At 44.1% G+C, this 23,780-nt stretch overlaps 1 protein-coding gene across 2 annotated transcripts in view; it reads left to right on the forward strand.

Annotated features, from left to right (window-relative positions):
- The first annotated feature begins 351 nt into the window (after positions 1 to 351).
- daam1a (dishevelled associated activator of morphogenesis 1a) overlaps positions 352 to 23,780 on the forward strand; it is a 275,436-nt gene continuing 252,007 nt past the window's right edge. The window contains exon 1 of one of the 2 annotated variants that reach the window (XM_034159463.1): positions 352 to 640. The gene's annotated coding sequence lies outside the window, so the exon portion shown is untranslated. Of the gene's footprint in view, positions 641 to 10,052; positions 10,315 to 23,780 lie in introns of those variants that run through there. The other variant, XM_034159462.1, reaches the window with a different exon arrangement.

The raw sequence follows: 23,780 nt of genomic DNA on the forward strand, positions 1-23,780 counted from the left end.
TCTGAGCGAGTGAACCCTGGGTGAGGTTTGAACGAGTGAACCCTGGGTGAGGTTTGAATAACTGAACACTGAGTGAGGTTTGAGTGACTGAACGCTGAGTGAGGTCTGAGCGAGTGAACCCTGGGTGAGGTTTGAACGAGTGAACCCTGGGTGAGGTTTGAGTGACTGAACGCTGAGTGAGGTTTGAGTGACTGAATGCTGAGTGAGGTTTGAGTGACTGAACGCTGAGTGAGGTTTGAGTGACTGAACCCTGGGTGAGGTTTGAGTGTGACCGCCGCCACCAGGAATGCAGTTGTGTGTGTTCTGAACACTCCCACGATGACTCATTTGTCTCTGCAGAGTTTCCTCTCCAGGTGACTGTGACAGAGTGGCAGAAATATAAGAATATGATTTTTGAGTAAAACTTTTGTCGTGGAAGTTTTTTAATCCATCCCAAGAATTTTCACTGAAATTGCGGACTTTGTTCATGAGTTGAATTCCACGTTCAGGTCTGTTTTATTTCATTTTTTTCCTTCTGTGGGCAGACAGGTCTTTCTGTCGGTCTGTGGATGTTTGTGTCACTGACTTTTTCCATCTGAGAGTCCTGATGGTTCCTGGGTCACACTTAGACCTGGATATGGCAGCTTAATACTCCACAAAGGTAAGAATGTGTTTCCACATATATTTTCCAGGTCTGTGTTTTGTGTTTATTCATCGTACAGTCGCTCTCAGAAGGATTTCTGTCACAGAGCAAGAAGCAGTTTTGTGACTCTTATAAACATGTTTGAGAGGTTTTGTGGTCCCGTGTTGTCTAGAGGATTAGTCCCAGGTTTGTTTGTTTTTTTACTTGTTTCAGAGGTTGTGCAACTTGTACCTTGGAGCAAGATATAAACTGAAAATCATATCTTCCTAATAAATAAATAAATAATAACAAATATTTATATCTGGCTTCCCAAGAATCACAACATGAAACCAAATGAATTCCAATTGGGCAGTGCAGTGTCATTTGAGGGTGGGCACTAAAGGGGTAAAATATGATGTATATGATACAAATTTTCTACTTCCAGGGACAGCTCTCGCCCGTCCCCATCAGAAACATGACACTTTCTTTGAGTTTTTGGGCAAATTACATGGCAAAGTGAAAATGCAAAGAAAAAGTGACAATGCGGTGAAAAGTGGACATGTGTTGCGGTTTGTTTATGACCCGGAGCTCAAACATGTTGAGGCGGTTGTGCAGGCGAGAGACCACAGCTAAAGCCCAGTTCACATGGCAGGATAATTAGGCCAATATCAGACCCGATCTTCCCCTTCCGACAATCCGGCATAGGACGCCTGACAATCGTGATGACGCAAAAGATAATCTTATCAGATATTCCTGCTGTGTGTGGTGTGTTCAGAGCGCTCTGATCTGCTCGGAAAGACGCCAGGAATGCTCCGATTGCAAATCAGGGATATTCAACATGTTGGATTGTCTAGGTCCGATATCGCAGTGTGTGTTGTGTCCTCCGACCACAAATGAGCACACAGCCTGCTGAATGTGACATGCAGCCAATCAGAAAGCGAGGTGATGGACGCACAGAGCGGAATCTAAAATCAAAACAGCTGTTATGGCGCACCAGAAGTCCGGTGGTCGCACTGCCTCCACTCCTTTTAAAGAACGCCTTTTCTTTTTGTATCGTTTTTTTTTTTCCTCCATTGTAAATAGTCCACAAAGTATCTCCATTTGTTTACTCTGAAGTCACGTTTAATCTTGAGAGATTTTGCAAGATTTCCTATCTGACCTGGGAATGTGTGTGAAATCTGTTTGTGTGTGGTGTTGTTACTGTGTGGCTGAACACCACACACTGGATGACCAACACTGTTAGATTTATGATTTTTATCTCCACGTGTGTAGTCTCTCAGGTTTTGGAAACTTACAGACAATTTTACCATCCTGCCGTGTGAACCAGGCTTAAGTGATCAGTAACAGGAAGTGTTAGCTGTGTAGGCTGACACTTATGGACACGACCTCCCATTTGCCTTGGCTTTCCTTCTCCACTGTGAACTGAAAAAAACTGCACTTTTCGCAACTGCTTTGGTGAATACAGCGAAAAAACAAAACATTACATCGATGTGTCAGTCTGTGTGTATGTGAGTGTATCGATGTGTGTGTGTGTTTGTGCCGTGCGTGTTTGTGCTAACCCTAACCCGTGCTGTGTGCTGTTGTTTACAGGCCACCTAAATACAACAAAGACTTCTTAAATGATTTTTCTAACTTCTTGGCTGAAATCATGCCTCAGTTTGACCGTATATTGATTGTGGGTGACTTTAATGTTCATGTATGTTGTGCTGATAATCCTATGGCAAAAAACCTTTTGGATCCTATTGACTCTTTTAACTTTGTGCAGTGTGTTTCTGGACCCACACAAGTACACAGACATACACTGGACCTTGTTTTAACTTATGGCATTTCCGTGTGTAATTTAGAAGTCTGTGGTGCTGTCTTTTCTGACCATGTGCCGATTCTTTTTGATGTGCCTTATTTATACAACACTGTGCGCACTGCTGTCACGTAATTAATTCAACCACTACTGCCCAGTTCTCTGTGGCGTGTTGTATCAGTCTGAGCCTGTGACACTCTCCTGTTTAGAAAAAGTATTGTGTCAGATGAAGCTTTATTTTCATTTATATAGTGCCAAATCACAACAGAGTTGCCTCAAAGCGCTTCACACAGGTAAGGTCTAACCTTACCAACCCCCAGAGCAACAGTGGTAAGGAAAAAAACTCCCTCTGAGGAGAAACCCCAAGCAGACCAGACTCAAAGGGGTGACCCTCTGCCCGGGCCATGCTACAAAACATAAATTACAGAACAATTCACAGATGAATATACAAGAAATGCAATTGGCGCACAGGACAGGAGGATCGCCATTCCAGAACGTTGTACTTGTTCCTCTACATGAATGCCTTAGTAGATTTTGAGCAGTGTTGAGGGTCGTTGTCTTGTTGAAAGATCCAGCCCCGGCGCAACTTCAACTTTGTAACTGATTCATGAACATTGTTCTCAAGAATCTCCTGATATTGACTGGAATCTGTCAACTTTAGACCATCAACTTTAACAACATTCCCAGTACCTGCACTGGCCACACAGCATGATGGAACCACCTCCAAATTTTACTGTAGGTAGCAAGTGTTTTTCTTGGAATGCTGTGTTCTTTTTCAGCCATGTATACTGCCCCTTGTTATGTCCAAATAACTCAATTTTAGTTTTGTCAGTCCACAGCACCTTATTCCAAAATGAAGCTGGCTTGTCCAAATGTGTTTTAGCATACCTCAAGTGACTCTGTTTGTGGTGTGTATGCAGAAAAGGCTTCCTCTGCATTACAGCATTATACAGCATATCTTTGAGCAAAGTGCACAGAGACACTATCTGCAGCAAGATCATGTAGGTCTTTGGAGCAGGTCTGTGGGTTGACTATGACTGTTCTCACCATCCTTCGCTTCAGCTTATCCAAGATTTTTCTTGGCCTGCCACTTTGGGCCTTAACTAGTACTGTGCCTGTGGTCTTCCATTTCCTCATGCAGCGAAGTGGAGTCTCGCTCCTGGGCTAGGGTTATTTGTTTGTTTATCTAATTAAAAGACACTGTAATTTAATTTCAATTTTAAAAAGAAGGACCGACCAAGCCACCTAGGGATACGGCCCCCGAGACCAATCAAAGCCCAATTTGTAACAAAAGGCTGCGCAAGGTACGGGAAACAGAGAGGTTTATTTATTCTGTCAATTAATTTAAAAATATAATAAAACATTACACATTTCACATTTCATGGTACTGCTTTTCACATTCACCTTATATGGCACAGAATTACCTTATTCAGTTTTCACCCAGACCTTATATCGCATTTAACACAGAGTTAAACTGTTCAGTTTTCAACCAGATCTTATATTGCACTTAAATTATTCACCTTCAACCAGATTAATGTTGGGTGAGCAAGGGTCCAGCTCAGACAAAAAAAAACAAAACAAATTAAATACAAAAAAACCCACTGCAAACCAACACATAAACAACAAACCAACACAAAAAGCACCAAACATGCATAAAATTAGGCAAAACGCGGCCAAGGAGGATTAACCCCTCACCCCACCATCTTAATCACAGCAGGTGAAATCAATCCCATGCAGTGCGCCAAACAGCACCCGCAGATGGTTCCCTCTGCAATGCAATGTACACAGCTGTTGGCAGCCAACGAAATGTGGACGAAACAACGGCCCTTTAATAGGAGGTGGCGACTGAAACGTACACTACGCGCACCGTGGTTCCTGTGCCTAAATAAGAGACACGGGGATAATTAGAAAAACAAACAACCATATTAACTCAGCCTGTGTAGTTGAAATCTTACCTGCCAGTGTAGGCACACGCACCTGCGGACAGCAGGAGGAGGAGGGGGAAAGAGCCCACAACAACTCAGGCTCTGAAGCAGAATTTGACATTAGCTGTGGCACAGCACACAAAGCCAGCAAGACCATGAACGAGCTTGCCACAGGAGAGAGCCCCGAGCCCACGACGCGTGCCCGATAGCACGCACTCCCAACAACCAGGAATCAAACAAACACACATCCCAGCCAGGCTGCTGCCCTGTAAGAAGGACTGGAATCCTCAGAGTCCGATGCAAATGTGCCCAAACAAATCGGCACAGAACCCGTAGCACGCCGCCACCACAAGCCCACTCCAGGTGGTATATCTCTATGAGCGTGCCCTGCACACTTTAAAGGCCCCGTTGGCGCTGCCCACATTCACCTTAAAGGTACCCTGTGCACCAACATGCCACACTCACTATGTTCCTCACAGTGGAAACTGACAGCTGAAATCTCTGAGATAGCTTTTGTATTCTTCCCTTAAACCATGCTGTTGAACAATCTTTGTTTTCAGGTCATTTGAGAGTTGTTTAGAGGCTCCCATGTTGCCGCTCATTAGACGAGATGCAAAGAGGGGAAACATTTGCAAATGGCCACCTTAAATATCCTTTCTCATGATTGGATTCACCTGTGTAAGGAGGTTAAGGGTCAATGAGCTTACCAAACCACAATTAGTGCTAAATGTATTCAAATAAATAAATGACAAGGGTGCCCAAATTTATGCACTTGCCTAATTTTGTTTAAATAATTATTGCACACTTTCTGTAAATACTAGAAACTTCATTTCACTTTGTCAAATATCAGTGTGTTCGCCTGCTATATGATATATTTAACTGAAATTACTGATCCAGACAACCAATCTAGGACTTGGGAAGTGTGCGAGCATATATGTATGAGTGTGAATGTGAATGGTTGAAGTTCTTTTGAGGGTCACCAGCACACGCATGTCCAGATATTCTGGATGTCAGCTTTCCAACAAGAGAAAGAGAGATGGGTCGATGGCCCATCAAGCCTCTTTCATTCTGAGTGAAGTCCTCATCTTTCAACTGACTAGTTTACCTGCACCACCCGGAGCACCACGTGCAAAGAGTGAAAATCCTGTCCAACAGGCTCTGGGTGCTTTTCCTCAAACAGCTCTGGAATGTGTCAGAACCTGATCGACAGTTTGTAAGTTCTATTTTTATCACCTGTTAACAACAACAAAAAACTTTTTTTCAGCAGTGTTGAAAACTTAAATGACACTCAGCCTTCTGGCCTTTCCAGCGCCCCCTGCTGTTTTCTGAAGCGGTAGCATAGAGCTCCAAAGTGATGACATCACAGCTCTTTGACAACCACTCAGCTGCTTCGACACAGACGGTTGCCATGGAAACAGTGAATACCGTCACAGTAGCCTCCTTACCATTTTCTCATGAGCTGCGTCCTGCCCGCCAGCAGCCGGTCAACGTTGTTTTACAGGTGTCAGATTGGACCAGTTGTCTGCCTGGGTGGTTGCCATCCAGGATCTAGGACAGTTCTGTGGTGTTCTAGATGTGATCAAAATGTTGGTGCAGCTGGTGCATTGCAAGTGTTTTTAAATTTATGTTTGTGATTTAAACATTTTTATATATTTCCTATTTGCAACAAGAAGAGACAGATGGAAAGACAGAGACCATCCAGCATATTCTTACCCTTTCAAACTCTGTCCTCCTCTATCTGTGCCTCTGCCATCTTCATCCTCGGACCCTGGATCAGCTGAACAGGAAAAAACAGAGCCAGCATATCATAATGGGTATCAGCATATCATAATATCATAATACCTAATGGGCTCCAACAGGTGGTTACTGGACCCACATTGACAAGGTAACACCATGAAACAGGTCCAGCAGGGCCTGAGGACGGATGTTCTGGGACACCCACAGTGTGTTATCAGACACACCGGGACAGATGACCTCTGCATTCTCAGGTCTGGTACGACTAAAAGAGCAGGGACTTCCCCATATCATGTTATCATGATGCGGCTGCCACACCACGAACTGACGTAACGTCAGGTGTGACTGTGGGGGATTTTCACACTTCCGGGTTTCTTATGCGGAAGTAAAATTTAGCTGTGCATCTGGACTTCCGGTCAGTTGTCAGCAATGGCTGAAGCAGCTTCATGGTGTCACTGCTCCATGCCGTGCTAATTCCACTAAACAAACACGGCCGTACCTCAGCTTTCACTCATTCCCGAGTGACTAAAGTCTCCAAAAGAAATGGGTTAGAGCTTAGACCATGACGATTGCTCAGCTCTGACTGTGGCATTGCTGCTGTGTGAGGGACAAGTGGAGAACCCGGCAGTTTTGGCCGCAATGACAGATCATGACTATCATTTGGCTCCTCAGCCAGGTATGTTTTATTTAAATACATATCTCCTTTATTTAACCAGGTAAAAGCCTCAATGAGATTAAACATCTGTTTTCCAAGAGTGACCTGGCCAAGAAGGCAGCTCAACAACATGGACACAAAGCGACATAACCTACACGGAGTCTCTACTGGTACCAGTAGAGTCTCCGAATGGAGACACTACTGGTAGAGACTCCGATTCTACCAAGCCATTCATTACCATGACAAGATGATATTTCAATATAGAATGACAGCAATACCTTAGTGTGGAAATTAGAACACTATCTGTCATATCAACTTAACATTACAAGCCACACCATGCTGAGTGATCACAGTAACAAAGTAAGAACTTGTAATTAATGGAAACTCTACTAGTAGATTCTCCGATCTGAGATTCTTCTGGCAGAATCTGGGTGAGGTCTGAGTGACTGAACACTGAGTGAGGTTTGAGTGACTGAACGCTGGGTGACTTAGAGTGACTGAACGCTGAGTGAGGTTTGAGCTAGTGAACCCTGGGTGAGGTTTGAACGAGTAAACCCCTAAGTAAGGTATGAGCGAGTGACCCTGAGTGAGGTCTGAGTGAAGTGAACCCTGGGTGAGGTTTGAACGATGTGAACCCTAAGTGAGGTCTGAGGCGAGTGAACCCTGGGTGAGGTTTGAACGATGTGAACCCTAAGTGAGGTCTGAGTGAGTGAACCCTGGGTGAGATTTGAGTGACTGAACGCTGAGTGAGGTCTGAGCGGTGAACGATGGGTGAGGTTTGAAGGAGTGAACGCTGGGTGAGGTTTGAATGACTGAATGCCGAGTGAGGTCTGAGTGACTGAACGCTGAGTGAGGTCTGAGTGAGTGAACCCTGGGTGAGGTTTGAACGATGTGAACCCTGGGTGAGGTTTGAATAACTGAACACTGAGTGAGGTTTGAGTGGACTGAACGCTGAGTGAGGTCTGAGCGATGTGACCCTGGGTGAGGTTTGAACGAGCGAACCCCTGGGTGAGGTTTGACTGACTGAATGCTGAGTGAGGTCTGAGTGACTGAACACTGAGTGAGGTTTGAGTGACTGAATGCTGGGTGAGGTTTGAGTGACTGAACAGAGTGAGGTCTGAGGCGAGTGAACCCTGGGTGAGGTTTGAACGAGGTGAACCCTGGGTGAGGTTTGAGTGACTGAACGCTGAGTGAGGTTTGAGTGACTGAATGCTGAGTGAGGTTTGAGTGACTGAACGCTGAGTGAGGCCTGAGCGAGTGAACCCTGGTGAGGTCTGAGCGAGTGAACCCTGAGTTGAGGTCTGAGCAAGTGAACCATGGGTGAGGTTGAAAGAGTGAACCCTAAGTGAGGGTCTGAGCGATGTGAACCCTGGGTGAGGTTTGAGTGACTGAACGCTGAGTGAGGTCTGAGCGAGTGAACCCTGGGTGAGGTTTGAAGGAGTGAACGCTGGGTGAGGTTTGAATGACTGAATGCCGAGTGAGGTTTGAGTGACTGAACGCTGAGTGAGGTCAGAGCGAGTGAACCCTGGGTGAGGTTTGAACGAGCGAACCCTGGGTGAGGTTTGACTGACTGAATGCTGAGTGAGGTCTGAGTGACTGAACGCTGAGTGAGGTTTGAGTGACTGAATGCTGGGTGAGGTTTGAGTGACTGAACAGAGTGAGGTCTGAGCAAGTGAACCCTGGGTGAGGTTTGAACGAGTGAACCCTGGGTGAGGTTTGAGTGACTGAACGCTGAGTGAGGTTTGAGTGACTGAATGCTGAGTGATGTTTGAGTGACTGAACGCTGAGTGAGGTCTGAGCGAGTGAACCCTGGGTGAGGTTTGAAGGAGTGAACCCTGGGTGAGGTTTGAGTGACTGAACGGTGATTGAGTTTGAGTGACTGAACGCTGAGTGAGGTCTGAGCGAGTGAACCCTGGGTGAGGTTTGAACGGGTGAACCCTAAGTGAGGTCTGAGCGAGTGAACCCTGATTGAGGTTTGAAGGAGTGAACCCTGGGTGAGGTTTGAGTGACTGAATGCTGAGTTGATGTTTGAGTGACAGAATGCTGGGTGAGATTTGAGTGACTGAATGCTGAGTGAGGCCCTGAGCGAGTGAACCCTTTGTGAGGTTTGAACGAGTGAACCCTGGGTGAGGTTTGAGTGACTGAATGCTGAGTGAGGTCTGAGTGACTGAACGCTGAGTGAGGTTTGAGTAACTGAAAGCTGAGTGAGGTTTGAGTAACTGAAAGCTGAGTGAGGATTGAGTGACTGAACGCTGGGTGAGGTTTGAGTGACTGAATGCTGAATGAGGTCTGAGTGACTGAACGCTGAGTGAGGTTTGAGTGACTGAACGCTGAGTGAGGTCTGAGCGAGTGAACCCTGGGTGAGGTTTGAAGGAGTGAACACTGGGTGAGGTTTGAATGACTGAATGCTGAAGTGAGGTCTGAGTGACTGAACGCTGAGTGAGGTCTGAGCGAGTGAACCCTGGGTGAGGTTTGAACGAGTGAACCCTGGGTGAGTTTGAATAACCTGAACACTGAGTGAGGTTGAGTGACTGAACGCTGAGTGAGGTCTGAGCGAGTGAACCCTGGGTGAGGTTTGAACGAGTGAACCGTGGGTGAGGTTTGAACGAGTGAAACCCTGGGTGAGGTTGAATAACTGAATGCTGAGTGAGGTTTGAGTAACTGAAGCTGAGTGAGGTTTTGAGTGAATGAACGCTGGGTGAGGTTTGAGTGACTGAATGCTGGGTGAGGTTGAGTAACTGAAAGCTGAGTGAGGTTTGATGTGAATGACACATGGGTGAGGTTGAGTAACTGAATGCTGGGTGAGGTTTGAGTAACTGAAAGCTGAGTGAGGTTTGAGTGACTGAACACTGGGTGAGGTTTGAGTGACTGAACGCTGGGTGAGGTTTGAGTAACTGAACGCTGAGTGAGGTCTGAGCGAGGTGAGCCCTGGTGAGGTTTGAACAAGTGAACCCTGGGTGAGATTCGAGTGACTGAACGCTGTTAAGGTCTGAGCAACTGAACGCTGAGTGAGGTTTGAGTGACTGAACGCTGGGTGAGGTTTGAGTGACTGAACACTGAGTGAGGTCTGAGCGAGTGAACCCTGGGTGAGGTTTGAACGAGTGAACCCTGGGTGAGGTTTGAGTGACTGAACGCTGAGTGAGGTTTGAGTGACTGAATGCTGAGTGAGGTTTGAGTGACTGAACGCTGAGTGAGGTTTGAGTGACTGAACGCTGGGTGAGGTTTGAGTGTGACGCCGCACCAGGAATGCAGTTGTGTGTGTTCTGAACACTCCCACGATGACTCATTTGTCTCTGCAGAGTTTCCTCTCCAGGTGACTGTGACAGAGTGGCAGAAATATAAGAATATGATTTTTGAGTAAAACTTTTGTCCTGGAAGTTTTTTAATCCATCCCAAGAATTTTCACTGAAATTGCGGACTTTGTTCATGAGTTGAATTCCACGTTCAGGTCTGTTTTATTTCATTTTTTTCCTTCTGTGGGCAGACAGGTCTTTCTGTCGGTCTGTGGATGTTTGTGTCACTGACTTTTTCCATCTGAGAGTCCTGATGGTTCCCTGGGTCACACTTAGACCTGGATATGGCAGCTTAATACTCCACAAAGGTAAGAATGTGTTTCCACATATATTTTCCAGGTCTGTGTTTTGTGTTTATTCATCGTACAGTCGCTCTCAGAAGGATTTCTGTCACAGAGCAAGAAGCAGTTTTGTGACTCTTATAAACATGTTTGAGAGGTTTGTGGTCCCGTGTTGTCTAGAGGATTAGTCCCAGGTTTGTTTGTTTTTTTACTTGTTTCAGAGGTTGTGCAACTTGTACCTTGGAGCAAGATATAAACTGAAAATCATATCTTCCTAATAAATAAATAAATAATAACAAATATTTATATCTGGCTTCCCAAGAATCACAACATGAAACCAAATGAATTCCAATTGGCAGTGCAGTGTCATTTGAGGGTGGCACTAAAGGGGTAAAATATGATGTATATGATACAAATTTTCTACTTCCAGGACAGCTCTCGCCCGTCCCCATCAGAAACATGACACTTTCTTTGAGTTTTTGGGCAATTACATGGCAAAGTGAAAATGCAAAGAAAAAGTGACAATGCGGTGAAAAGTGGACATGTGTTGCGGTTGTTTATGACCCGGAGCTCAAACATGTTGAGGCGGTTGTGCAGGCGAGAGACCACAGCTAAAGCCCAGTTCACATGGCAGGATAATTAGGCCAATATCAGACCCGATCTTCCCCTTCCGACAATCCGGCATAGGACGCCTGACAATCGTGATGACGCAAAAGATAATCTTATCAGATATTCCTGCTGTGTGTGGTGTGTTCAGAGCGCTCTGATCTGCTCGGAAAGACGCCAGGAATGCTCCGATTGCAAAATCAGGGATATTCAACATGTTGGATTGGTCTAGGTCCGATATCGCAGTGTGTGTTGTGTCCTCCGACCACAAATGAGCACACAGCCTGCTGAATGTGACATGCAGCCAATCAGAAAGCGAGGTGATGGACGCACAGAGCGGAATCTAAAATCAAAACAGCTGTTATGGCGCACCAGAAGTCCGGTGGTCGCACTGCCTCCACTCCTTTTAAAGAACGCCTTTTCTTTTGTACGTTTTTTTTTTCCTCCATTGTAAATAGTCCACAAAGTATCTCCATTTGTTTACTCTGAAGTCACGTTTAATCTTGAGATTTTGCAGATTTCCTATCTGACCTGGGAATGTGTGTGAAATCTGTTGTGTGTGGTGTTGTTACTGTGTGGCTGAACACCACACACTGGATGACCAACACTGTTAGATTTATGATTTTTATCTCCACGTGTGTAGTCTCTCAGGTTTTGGAAACTTACAGACAATTTTACCATCCTGCCGTGTGAACCAGGCTTAAGTGATCAGTAACAGGAAGTGTTAGCTGTGTAGGCTGACACTTATGGACACGACCTCCCATTTGCCTTGGCTTTCCTTCTCCACTGTGAACTGAAAAAAACTGCACTTTTCGCAACTGCTTTGGTGAATACAGCGAAAAAAACAAAAACATTACATCGATGTGTCAGTCTGTGTGTATGTGAGTGTATCGATGTGTGTGTGTGTTTGTGCCGTGCGTGTTTGTGCTAACCCTAACCCGTGCTGTGTGCTGTTGTTTACAGGCCACCTAAATACAACAAAGACTTCTTAAATGATTTTTCTAACTTCTTGGCTGAAATCATGCCTCAGTTTGACCGTATATTGATTGTGGGTGACTTTAATGTTCATGTATGTTGTGCTGATAATCCTATGGCAAAAAACCTTTTGGATCCTATTGACTCTTTTAACTTTGTGCAGTGTGTTTCTGGACCCACACAAGTACACAGACATACACTGGACCTTGTTTTAACTTATGGCATTTCCGTGTGTAATTTAGAAGTCTGTGGTGCTGTCTTTTCTGACCATGTGCCGATTCTTTTTGATGTGCCTTATTTATACAACACTGTGCGCACTGCTGTCACGTAATTAATTCAACCACTACTGCCCAGTTCTCTGTGGCGTGTTGTATCAGTCTGAGCCTGTGACACTCTCCTGTTTAGAAAAAGTATTGTGTCAGATGAAGCCTGCTGGCTCACCCAATGATCCTATTCCTCCGCGTCTGTTCAAAGAAGTGTTTCCCACAATGGCTTCCTCTGTCCTACACTGTGTCAATGGAAGCTTGATAAATGGGGTAGTGCCTGCTTGCCTGAAGCATGCAGTTGTTCAGCCGTTAATAAAGAAGGCTGGTCTTGATCCTAGTGATCTATCCAACTTTTACCCTATTTCCAAACTACCATTTCTGTCAAAAGTGTTGGAGAAAATTGTTTTTAATCAGCTGAAATCATTCTTAGATGAGCATGAGATCCCCGAGGTCTTTCAATCTGGTTTTAAGAATTTTTACAGTACTGAGTCAGCTTTGATGAGGGTTTTTAATGATATGCTGGTGTCTACTGATTCTGGTCACATTGTTGTTTTGTTGTTGTTGTATCTGACCGCTGCGTTCGACACAGTGGATCATGAGATCCTCCTGGATTGCCTTAAGAATGTGGTCGGCATTCAGGGCTATGCTCTAGAATGGTTCCGATCCTACTTAACGGATAGGAGTTTTTGTATAAGACGTGGAGATTTTGTTTCCTCCACAGCTCCCCTGTCATGTGGTGTATCACAAGGGTCCATTCTTGGGCCACTTCTTTTTTCATTGTATTTGCTTCTGCTGGGATCAGTTTTTCATAGATTTGGGGTGTCATTTCACCTCTATGCCTATTATAGCCAAATCTATGTGCCCCTAAAGCGTGAGAATGCATTTGGTGCAAATCAACTTCTAGAGTGCATTGAGAACATTAAAGACTGGATGTCCACAAACTTTCTACTCTTTAATTAAAACAAAACTGAAGTTCTTTTGGCCGGGCCAAGTAAATCAGGTAGTTCTGGTTCAATAAACCTTGGACCATTGCACAGTTTATTAAATCTACTGTTTGTAACCTTGCTGTGAAAATACATGGAGATTTTAAACTTAATAAACAAATCAGTGCTGTTGTGAAGGCATGTTTCTTTCACTTGAGGCAGCTAGCTAAGATAAAGCCCTCACTTTCAAGGCATCACTTAGAGATCTTAATTCATGCTTTTGTCATGACTCGTCTGGACTACTGTAATGTGTTGTACACCGGTATTAGCCAGGCCTCGCTTGCATGGCTGCAGCTGGTTCAGAACGCTGCAGCCCGTCTTTTAACCCTCTGGGGCCGACACCATCATATACGATGGCTGGGACCAAGCTTTACTAAATTATAAATAACTTTTTAATGATAAGAGATAGAAACTTACTTTTTTTTTTTTTTTTTTTGCTGAAAAGTTAACTCTGGACTTTTGAGCCAGCATCCGCCATCTTGGTACTCCCCATAGAAGCTGTGTGATGACATGCGGAAAGTGAGTGTCCAATTGGAATTGGTTCACCGTCACATGGGTTTTCCAAAATCCAATCATAAGCAGATTTACCTCACGTGCTAAACCAAAGATTGTTTTTTTCACAGATGTCTTACTAGTTTGCCTGTAAATGCTGTTTGAATAGCCTCCTGGCTGCTCTCTCCAATGCGCCCTGCACCATTACGCACAGCGATCACTGAAAGTGAGCAGATGGAGCAGACAGAGAGCTTCTCATACAATCTCACATGCTCAAACAAAGAGTGTCTGAGTATAAAGATTACTCCACTAACTTGGCTGTGAATGTTACTGGATCAGTCTGTGGCCAGGTCTCTCCCTCTGCGTAAAGCACCTTTACCATATCAATGGAGTGAGGGGGAGGGGCCGCTCCTCAGAGTATAAATAAGCCTGGAAGTGTGAAAAGTGCTTTGAGAGAGAGCAAACACACAGTCAACTTCATAGAAGTATAAATTTGTGATGTGAGCTTTATGTAATAGCAGACAGAAATTGTTTCAATAAAAGGCATCAATAAAAGTTCAATAAAAGGCATCTAAGAAATAGGAGCAATAAAAGATGCCATTTAAAAAAAAGTGCATACACATTCTATAAAAGGCACAAATAACAGTATTTCCACATATGGGATTGGTATCTGACAGAACTGTACCTGGGATTGGTCAACTGCATAATAAGATTATTCTGGGACCCCTGCGGTCTACACATGAACTTGTGCATTTGTGTTTATTGTTAGAACATTTATATTGTACAGTCCTTCACACAAGACCTCAAATTACCTTTATAAAGTGTCAAAACAGTTGTTGCTTTACTTTTACCTTTCTCATTTCTGATTGTAAACCTTTATTACACTTAGAAAACACCACTGTACCGTATAAATTCTGAAAGCACAGGTTGTCCTGAAAAAAAAGAGACATAACACTTGATTGTGGGATGCAGGGAGAGCTGTTAACAGCAATAATAAAACATTTATGCCAGGCGAGTGAACTGTCCAAAAAATGCCCTCGGACCCCAGAGGGTTAACTGGATCCTGGAAGCATGACCGTATTTAACCTGTTATTTCTTCCCTTCACTGGTTGCCAGTTTGATATCGTATTCATTTTAAAATTTTATTGTTTGTTTTTAAATGTCTCAGTGATCTTGTCCCACGTTATCTGTCTGACCTGCTCATATCTTATTCTCCATCACATTCTGTCAGGTCATGAGCTCAAGCTCTGCTTGTAGTTCCTCAGACCAAGCTCAGACTTAGAGGTAATAGAGCTTTTTCTGTTGCTGGTCCCAGATTGTGGAATGACCTGCCTCTCTGTATTAGGCAGGCGGATTCACCTCTAGTCTTTAAATCTCGCCTTAAAACATATTTGTTTTCTTGGCTTTTGATTAGAGAGTTATTTTACGTTGTAAATACTTATATTGTTGCCACTGTTGTCTACCATGGCTGAATCTCAATTCTACCCCTCGGCCCTTCCCCTTCCCCTCCGTTTTGCGTGGGCACGAGGGACAGAGGGGTGTCTCAATTCTCTTTTTGGAGTGAGGCGGAGGGTTAGGCGGAGGGCTTCAAACCCCTTCAAATGGAGTGAATCTGGATGTACGCTCTGTTTGGAGGGGTAGGAGGAGCTTACTGCTGTCTCCACAGACACAAATATGACGCCAAAAGAGCCACACAAATGTAAGTGGCTTTCATTACAAATTACACTGTTTAGAAAGTTATAACTTGAACAAAAACTTTACAGCCAGTTGTCTATGACAGTAACGTGTCTGCTGCTGGATGCATGTTGCGTATATTGTTGTTCTGAAGAATATCGTATCTTCACTCGTGTGCTGAGGCGTTATAATGCACATACACACGAACGCTACGATAAGACACTTTTATATCTCACAATGGAGAAAATCACGATGAAGGATAAGCAGGTTAATTTGTATGTTCATAAATCTTGGATATTAGCGCCCCCTGCTGTTGGATTTTAAGGTCTGGTAACACGTGTGTTGTATTTAGTAAACAAACAGGGGAGCCTGAACACACTCGGACTCCTAATAAGAAAATGAGGCAGAAATGAGAAGAAGTTTCACCAATTGGAGTAAGTTGGAAAATATCTACACACACATGTACATGTGTAACACATAACCTGACATCCTAATAGACTGATATTATTTGTCAAGGACATTTCTAAAGGAAGTTGTGCTGGACGCAAAAAATGTGTCATGCTCGGCCCCAGCTCGGGGTTTAGGTCTGAGCCCTTGGTAGATTTCCTTTGTGATTTTCTGGTTCTACTTTTCTTTAGTTCATACTTTATCATGTTAGTCTCAGTTTGGTTCTGTTTATTGTTTTGCTTTGTTTACTATTTAGTCACTGGTTTCAATCAGCACCTCATCATTTAGTTTTCAGTCATTCAGTTTTTCGCTGGTTTTGCTTATGTTACACTTTTGTCACTGGTTCATTCTTTGTTTATTATTTATTGTGTAGTTTGTTTTTGTATTTGTTCACTCGTGCTTTAAGTTTCGTTAGTTTTAGTTTTATTATGTTAATCACATTTGTTTGTATTATGCTTAGTCACATGCTTTTGTTATTATTTATCTTCAGTATTACTCACTGGATTGCTGATATGATGGAGAGGAGAAAGGTAGACATATTGTGTGTGCAAGAGACCAAGTGGAAGGGAAGTAAGAGCAGGAGCATCGGCAGTGGGTTCAAGTGGTTGTATCATGTGAGAACAGGAAGAGAAATGGGGTTGGGGTAATTTAAAAGGAAAATTATGTTAAAAGTGTGCTGGAGGTTCAGCGAGTGTCTGACAGGGTGATGAGTGTGAAGTTGGAAATTGAAGGGGTGATGATGAATATCATCAGTGCATATGCCCCACAGGTAGGTTGTGAGATGAAGGAGAAAGAAGATTTCTGGAGTGTGTTAGATGAGGTGGTGGAGAGTGTGCCCAGGCATGAAAGAGTGGTGACAGGAGCAGACTTCAATGGGCATGTTGGTGAAGGGAACAGAGGTGATGAGAAAGTAATGAGTAGATATGGTAGCAAGGACAGGAATGGGGAAGGACAGATGGTAGTTGATTTTGCAAAGAGGATGGAAATGGCTGTGGTGAATACCTACTTTAAGAAAAGGGAGGAGCACAGGGTAACATATAAGAGTGGAGGAAGGTGCACACAGGTGGACTACATTCTTTATAGGAGATGCAAGCTAAAAGAAATCAGAGACTGTAAGGTGGTGGCAGGAGAGAGTGTCGTTAGACAACATAGCATGGTTGTTTGTAGGATGACTTTAGAGGTAAAGAAGAAGAAGAAAGTGAGAGTTCAACAAAGGATCAGATGGTGGAAGCTGAAGGAGGAAGACTGTTGTGTGAAATTTAGCGAGCAGGTGAGAGAAGCACTGATTGGAAGGGAAGCAATTTTGGAGAACTGGAAAAGTACTGCAGATGTGGTGAGGGAGACAGCTAGGACAGTACTGGGTGTGACATCTGGACAGTGGAAGGAAGACAAGGAGACTTGGTGGTGGAATGAAGAGGTCCAGGAAAGCATAAGGAGAAAGAGGTTGGTGAAAAAGTTTTGGGATAGTCGGAGAGATGAAGAAAGTAAACAGGAGTACAAGGAGATGCGGCATAAGGCGAGAAGAGACGTGGCAAAAGCGAAGGAAAAGGCATATTGCGAGCTGTACAAGAAGTTGAACAGTAAGGAAGGAGAAAAGGACTTGTACTGATTGGCCAGACAAAGGGACAGAGCTGGAAAGGATGTGCAGCAGGTTATGATGGTAAAAGATGCACATGGTAATGTGCTGACAAGTGAGGAGTGTGTGCTGAGAAGGTGGAGGGAATATTTTGAAGAGCTGATGAATAAAGAAAATGAGCGAGAGTAAAGGCTGGATGATGTGGTGAGAGTAAATCAGGAAGTACAAGAGATTAGTAAGGAAGAAGTGAGGGCTGCTATGAAGAGGATGAAGAGTGGAAAGGCAGTTGGTCCAGATGACATTCCAGTGGAGGCATGGAAATGTCTAGGAGAAATGGCAGTGGAGTTTCTATCCAGATTGTTTAATAAAATCTTGGAAAGTGAAAGGATGCCTGAGGAGTGGAGACGAAGTGTGCTGGCTCCTATTTTCAAGAAGAATGGTGATGTGGAGAGCTGCAGTATCTACAGAGGCATAAAGTTGATCAGCCACAGCATGAAGTTATGGGAAAGAGTAGTAGAAGCAAGGCTTAGAAAACAGTTGAAGATCTGTGAGCAGCAATATGGTTTCAAGCCGAGAAAGAGCACTACAGATGCAATGTTTGCTCTGAGAATATTGTTGGAGAAGTACAGAGAAGGCCAGAAAGAGTTACATTGTGTGTTTGTGGACTTATGATTATGATAGAGTGGCAAGAGAAGAGCTGTGGTATTGTATGACAAAGTCTGGAGTGGCAGAGAAGTATGTTAGGGTAGTGCAGGACATGTGCAAGAATAGTGTGACAGCAGTGAGATGCGCAATAGGAATGACAGACTCATTCAAGGTGGAGGTGGGATTACACCAAGGATAAGCTCTGAGTCCTTTCTTGTTTGCAATGGTGGTGGACAGGTTGACGGATAAGATCAGACAGGAGTCTCCATGGACTATGATGTTTTCAGATGACATTGTGATCTGTAGTGAGAGTAGAGAGCAAGTTGAGTCTAGTCTGGAGAGGTGGAGATATGCTTTGGAGAGAAGGGGAATGAAAGTCAGTAGAAGTAAGACTGAGTACATGTGTGTGAATGGGAGGGAGCCCAGTGTAAGGGATAGGTTTACAAGACATTAGTGAGACCAGCTATGTTGTACAGTTTAGAGACGGTGGCACTAACAAAAAGACAAGAGGCAGAGCTGGAGGTGGCAGAGCTGAAGATGTTGAGATTCTCTTTGGGAGTGACGAAAATGCACAAGATTAGGAATGAACATATCAGAGGGACAGCTCAGGTGGGACGGTTTGGAGACAAAGTCTGAGAGGCGAGATTGAGATGGTTTGGACATGTGCAGAGGAGGGACCCAGGGTATATATAGGGAGAAGGAAGCTGAGAATGGAGCCACGAGGCAAAAAGAGAAGAGGGAGGCCAAAGAGGAGGTTTATGGATGTGCTGAGGGAAGACATGCAGTGGTTGGTGTGACAGAGGAAGATACAGAGGACAGGGCGAAATGGGAACAATTGATCTGCTGTGGCGACCCCTAAAGGGAGCAGCCGAAAGGCAGAGAAAATGGCTCACTGGATTATGCTCCCTTTGTCATTTTTTTCCATTCTCAGTTTATCAGCTATGTTGTTTTATTAATTGCACGATTCCATAGTCACCGGTTTTGTTTTGTCTCAGTTTGCGTATCGTTTGTTCTGCCAGGGTGTGTTTTCATTATTTCTCATATCTCTAAAATTAGAAAGGTATTGTCTCAGAGTGATGCTGAAAAACTAATTCATGCATTTATTTCCTCTAGGCTGGACTATTGTAATTCATTATTATCAGGTTGTCCTAAAAGTTCCCTGAAAAGCCTTCAGATAATTCAAAATGCTGCAGCTAGAGTACTGACGGCGACTAGAAGGAGAGAGTATATGGCGCGGGACGAAAGCACCTCCGTGTTGGTCTCACAGGACAAGCCTTAACATGCCCAGCTCTTGCACCATTTGGAAAATTCAGATGGCTTTCGGTGGCTTTTCAGTCGTGTGACTATCCGAGAAATTGTGGATGAGCTGGACATGCCACAACATGTCCTGTGAGGCTTCATCACTGCGTTGCTTTTTGTTCTGTGCTCTGCGCCTCCGTCCCGACGTGCGAATCCCTCTGCACATCTTTTCATGCAGTAAAAGTGCTGATGTCAAACTCTTCTGCCATTTCTGTGGTAGTAAGACGACGTCCCGGATCAACAAAGCATTTACTTTGGAAATGAACGCCACATTCCACTGTTACAGGAGTTCTTTGTCATGAAAAGACGTGCGGAGGAATTCGCGCGTCGGAACGGAGGCACAGGGCACAGAACAAAAAGCAATGTTGTGATGAAGCCTCACAGGACATGTTGTGGCATGTCCAGCTCGTCTACAATTTCTCGGATAGTCACACTTCTGAAAAGCCACCAAAAGCCGTCTGAATTTTCCGAATGGTGCAAGAGCTGGGCATGATAGGGCTTGTCCTGTGAGACCAACACAGAGGTGCTTTCGTTCCGCGCCATGAGCGGCTCCGTGGTGAATTTCTCCGCTCCTCTTTCCATTACAAAAGCTCCTGTAACTGTAGAATGCGCTGAAAAAGTGCTATGTCCAGCTGTCTTGCCATTTCTCTGGTAGTCAGACGACATCCCGGATCAACAAAGTGTTCACTTTGGAAATGATCTGGTCGTTTGAGCCTGTCGATCGCCGCTTGGTGCGCGGCGCGCCATCCACTGCTGTGGGCCGTCTTTAATCCAGTTGTAATTGTCCTTAATCTCTGTGATCCCCATAAGATCTTCACCGAAAGCCATCTGAATTTTCCAAATGGTTTCCACTTGGCTGTCTCTCACACTTTCTGAAAAAAATGTTGATGAAGCAAAGCGGCAGTCGATCAGCCAATTTCCTGACAATGAAAATCCGACGAGGAGGCTGAACCACTCCTCCCACAAGCTGTGCTCACAGGCGAATGATGCAACGGACAGGTGTGGAAAAAAAACTCACGCATGCGCACGAAGGTTCAAGCTTGGCTGATGCAATCACACATGATTCAAATCCATATAGTTTTTGCAAAAAATAAAAAGGTCTGTTACTTTTCTAACAGACCTCGTATTCATAATTTGGAATCTGGTTTGTTCATGTGAAGCTGTAAAAGTGTTTTCACTGCTCAACCACAAACATGGCAGGCTTATCAGCCTCTGAAGGACAAAATGCCCCGCTGTTTTCCTCCAGAAGAATTTCTATGGCCTTGGGTAACATTGGCTGCCTCTTTATCTCTCTGACTCCAGTACAAGGACAGACTCACACATGGACAAAGACTTAAGCATGCTCCACTTTCCCTCCTACCTCCCCTCCTGCCCTCATCACACACCCCATCCCGACCACTGCTCACGCCACCCCTTCTCCCCTCCAGGGGCTGCGCGGTTTTAGCTGTGGCAGGTCCCCGTGCCACAACTCCTGTTGCAGCAGCTACCACACACTCACATCGCCTCAATTTGGAAAACAGATTATTAAAACTTTAGTGCACATAAACAATGTCAAATGTATATGTGTTGTCTTAATTCTGATGTGTACCATTATTACAGTAAACAAGTAATAATTGTGGATTAATTGCTGTATCTTGTCTGTGGAAATGTGAGTGTGGACGTAATCTTGTTGTTGTTGCACTTGTAATGACAATGACAATAAATCTCATCCATCCATCCATATCGATGTGTGTGTGCATTGATGTGTGTGTCGTGTGTGCGTATCAGTGTGTGTTTCAGTGTGTTTGTCTGTGTGTCTGTATCTGTGTGTCTGTATGTGTATCGTGTGTTTGTGTATCAATCTGGTGGGTCTGTGTGTGTGTGTATCAATGTGTGTGTTTTTTCTGTGTGTGTCTGTTTGTATTTGTGTGTCTGTATGTGTATCAGTGTGTGTGTGTGTGTATCAATGTTTGTGTATCAATGTCTGTGTGTACGTTCACAGGCAACACAGCCACGTTCTGATCTGCCACAGTCACTAATGACATACAGAATGACCAAAATCACACACACCAGTCTAGACCTACCCATGTTGTCTACAGCCTCAGGGAAAAAATGGCAACAGCAGGCAGAGAGAAAATCTTTCCCCGACTACTGATGTCTTCAGAACAGCACAATGTGCCTGTTGTTGTGGTTAAGAGCAAAAGCATCAATGACCCGTGTGGGCCCGTGTTCTCTGAGGGTTAAATGCCAGGAGTGATGCTGGGTCACTGGTTTGTTGTCCCCACTGCTGTTCCTCAGGTAGTTCTTTATAGCGGAGGATATAAGGCTAACATCGTGCATTTTTGGTATGTTTTCATACCAAAAATGCACGATGTTAGCCTTATAGGCACACTTGTAGAGTGACCCCAGGTGAGCATTTCTGGATATGGAAACAAGTTGGCAGAGCCCCCTGGTGGTGTCTTTGGGAACTAATGTTTTGCCAACTAACCGTATTCATGAACACATCCTAATATTGGGATAACGTTTACATTTCTTAATATAGAATCAGGAAACTTGGCAAATTTTGAAAGGAGAACAGGGAAAATATAATAAAAGCATTAAAAATTTCATAAGAGCCCCCTGGTGACCAGATATGTAAGCAGTGCTGGTGTCGTTGGTCCATAGTGTGATATGAAACCGTCTCGTCCATTGTGTATTATATGAAAGTGTAAACTTTACAATACTGGATGAAAAGCAAATTGTAGAAAAGAGAATGAAGTAAAGGTGAACTAGCTTAAACCGAAACAAACTCTTTGGGAATGTTTGCAAGTGATCTATGTTTGAAAACAGCTCTGTTCACACTGGCAGAGTGATGTGCATTTGAACTTTGCTTTGCTGCATGTACACATGCTACGGCATGATTTCTTACAATTGCAATGTATCAGCTCATAGCACATTTCATGGGCCTGTTGAAAGGTGGTCCATTTTGGCAACCACTGAGATGAGAGTGCATCCCATTCCCAGCCAAAGTCAGAAGGGCTCGGCAGTTTTGCATCCAGCTGCAATGACTGACCCCGCACATGTGCAGCTTGGAAGACTGCTCTCAAGGTATGCTGTTTGAGTGTAGCTTCTGTGGGAAGAATGCCTTCTATAGACTTTGATTTCTTTGAGAACATGTGCTGACGTGCTTCGTTGACACTGGAGGTGTCAGCAGTGCGGTCATACCACAGCGCAACAAATCTCTGAATAAGAGCCAGTAGATCATCTGTCAACTGAAGTTGTGGATTTGCAAGGGACAAGAAAGCATCTGTGACCTCTGAAAATGCAATCCAAATTTCCCATGCACTCTTCTTGCCTCTTCCAGCAAAGAAAGATGTTACATCACAGCCAGTTAGTGCATGGAAAAATGGCAGAGCCTTTCCTTTGGTTGATGGCAGGGCAGTGGCAATCTCATGTACAGCATGAGTTTTAGAATTGATTTTAAAAATTTAATGTTTGTTTTTAAAGCTATTTATGGCCTTGCACCTCCCTACTTGTCTGAAATTTTAACTTTGCGCACCTACAGTAGGACGTTAAGGGCATCTGGCCAGCTTTACTTAGATGTTCCAAGGTCAAGATATAAACGCTGGGGTGATCATGCTTTCGCGGTAGCTGGCCCCAGACTGTGGAATGAGCTACCTCTTGAGTTACGTACTATTCCTGACCTAGCACTTTTTAAATCTAAGTTAAAGAATTATTTATTTAAACTGGCTTTTAACACTTAGTGGGGAGGTGACATGTTCTGTTATTTTTATGTTCTTTTTTTATGTGTTTTAAATTTTTATTTTATATGTGTTTTATTTTGTAAATTTGTGTTTTTAATGTTAAGCACTTTGGACACCAGTCGGTGCTGTAAAGCGCTTTATAAATAAATGTTGATTGATTGAAATGTTGATTGAGCAATGTATCTTTGGAACTTTCCAGTACCAAATGATATCCACAATTCAGAGGTGGCAAACTGGTCGAAAAATGCCACAGCTAGTACAACAACATCAGTGTGCTGTTCTAATGAGGATACTCTGGTGACCCTTGTTGGAAGCATCCTTGGCATGCAACATGATGCGCGTGTCTGCTTCTTCCTGCATACAGGGCTGAAGAGTTGACGTGTCTGTCACAGCAGTATTGTAAGTCACATGTTCCTTCAAAGTGCAGACAATGTGTCTGTCTTGCATGTGATTGTGCCTGCAGCATGTTTAGCTAGAAGTACAAACAGCTCAGTCTTGTTGTCATTATTCCGGAGGAAGCTCTGCCAGTTTCCTGGAATTTGTGTGATGAGAGTTACTTTCCTGCGTACACCATTGCCTCTTTTCTCCCTGGTTGAGTTCTTCAGAATCTGTGGCTTGTAGACATCAAACACTACATCGGCCCTTTCAACATCCTTCAGGATGTTCTCAATGTGGGGCACGAAGACCTGTGTGACATAGTCTGAGAATGTCTTTGACACTGTTGGGGTTAGAGTGTGCACCACCATTGCGCCATCAAGCACGACTGCTGTAACCTTAGGGACTGTGTGGTCAGAGTTTGAAAGGCTTT

This window comes from Thalassophryne amazonica, chromosome 19, assembly GCF_902500255.1.
Source record: "Thalassophryne amazonica chromosome 19, fThaAma1.1, whole genome shotgun sequence".
Taxonomy (NCBI): domain Eukaryota; kingdom Metazoa; phylum Chordata; class Actinopteri; order Batrachoidiformes; family Batrachoididae; genus Thalassophryne; species Thalassophryne amazonica.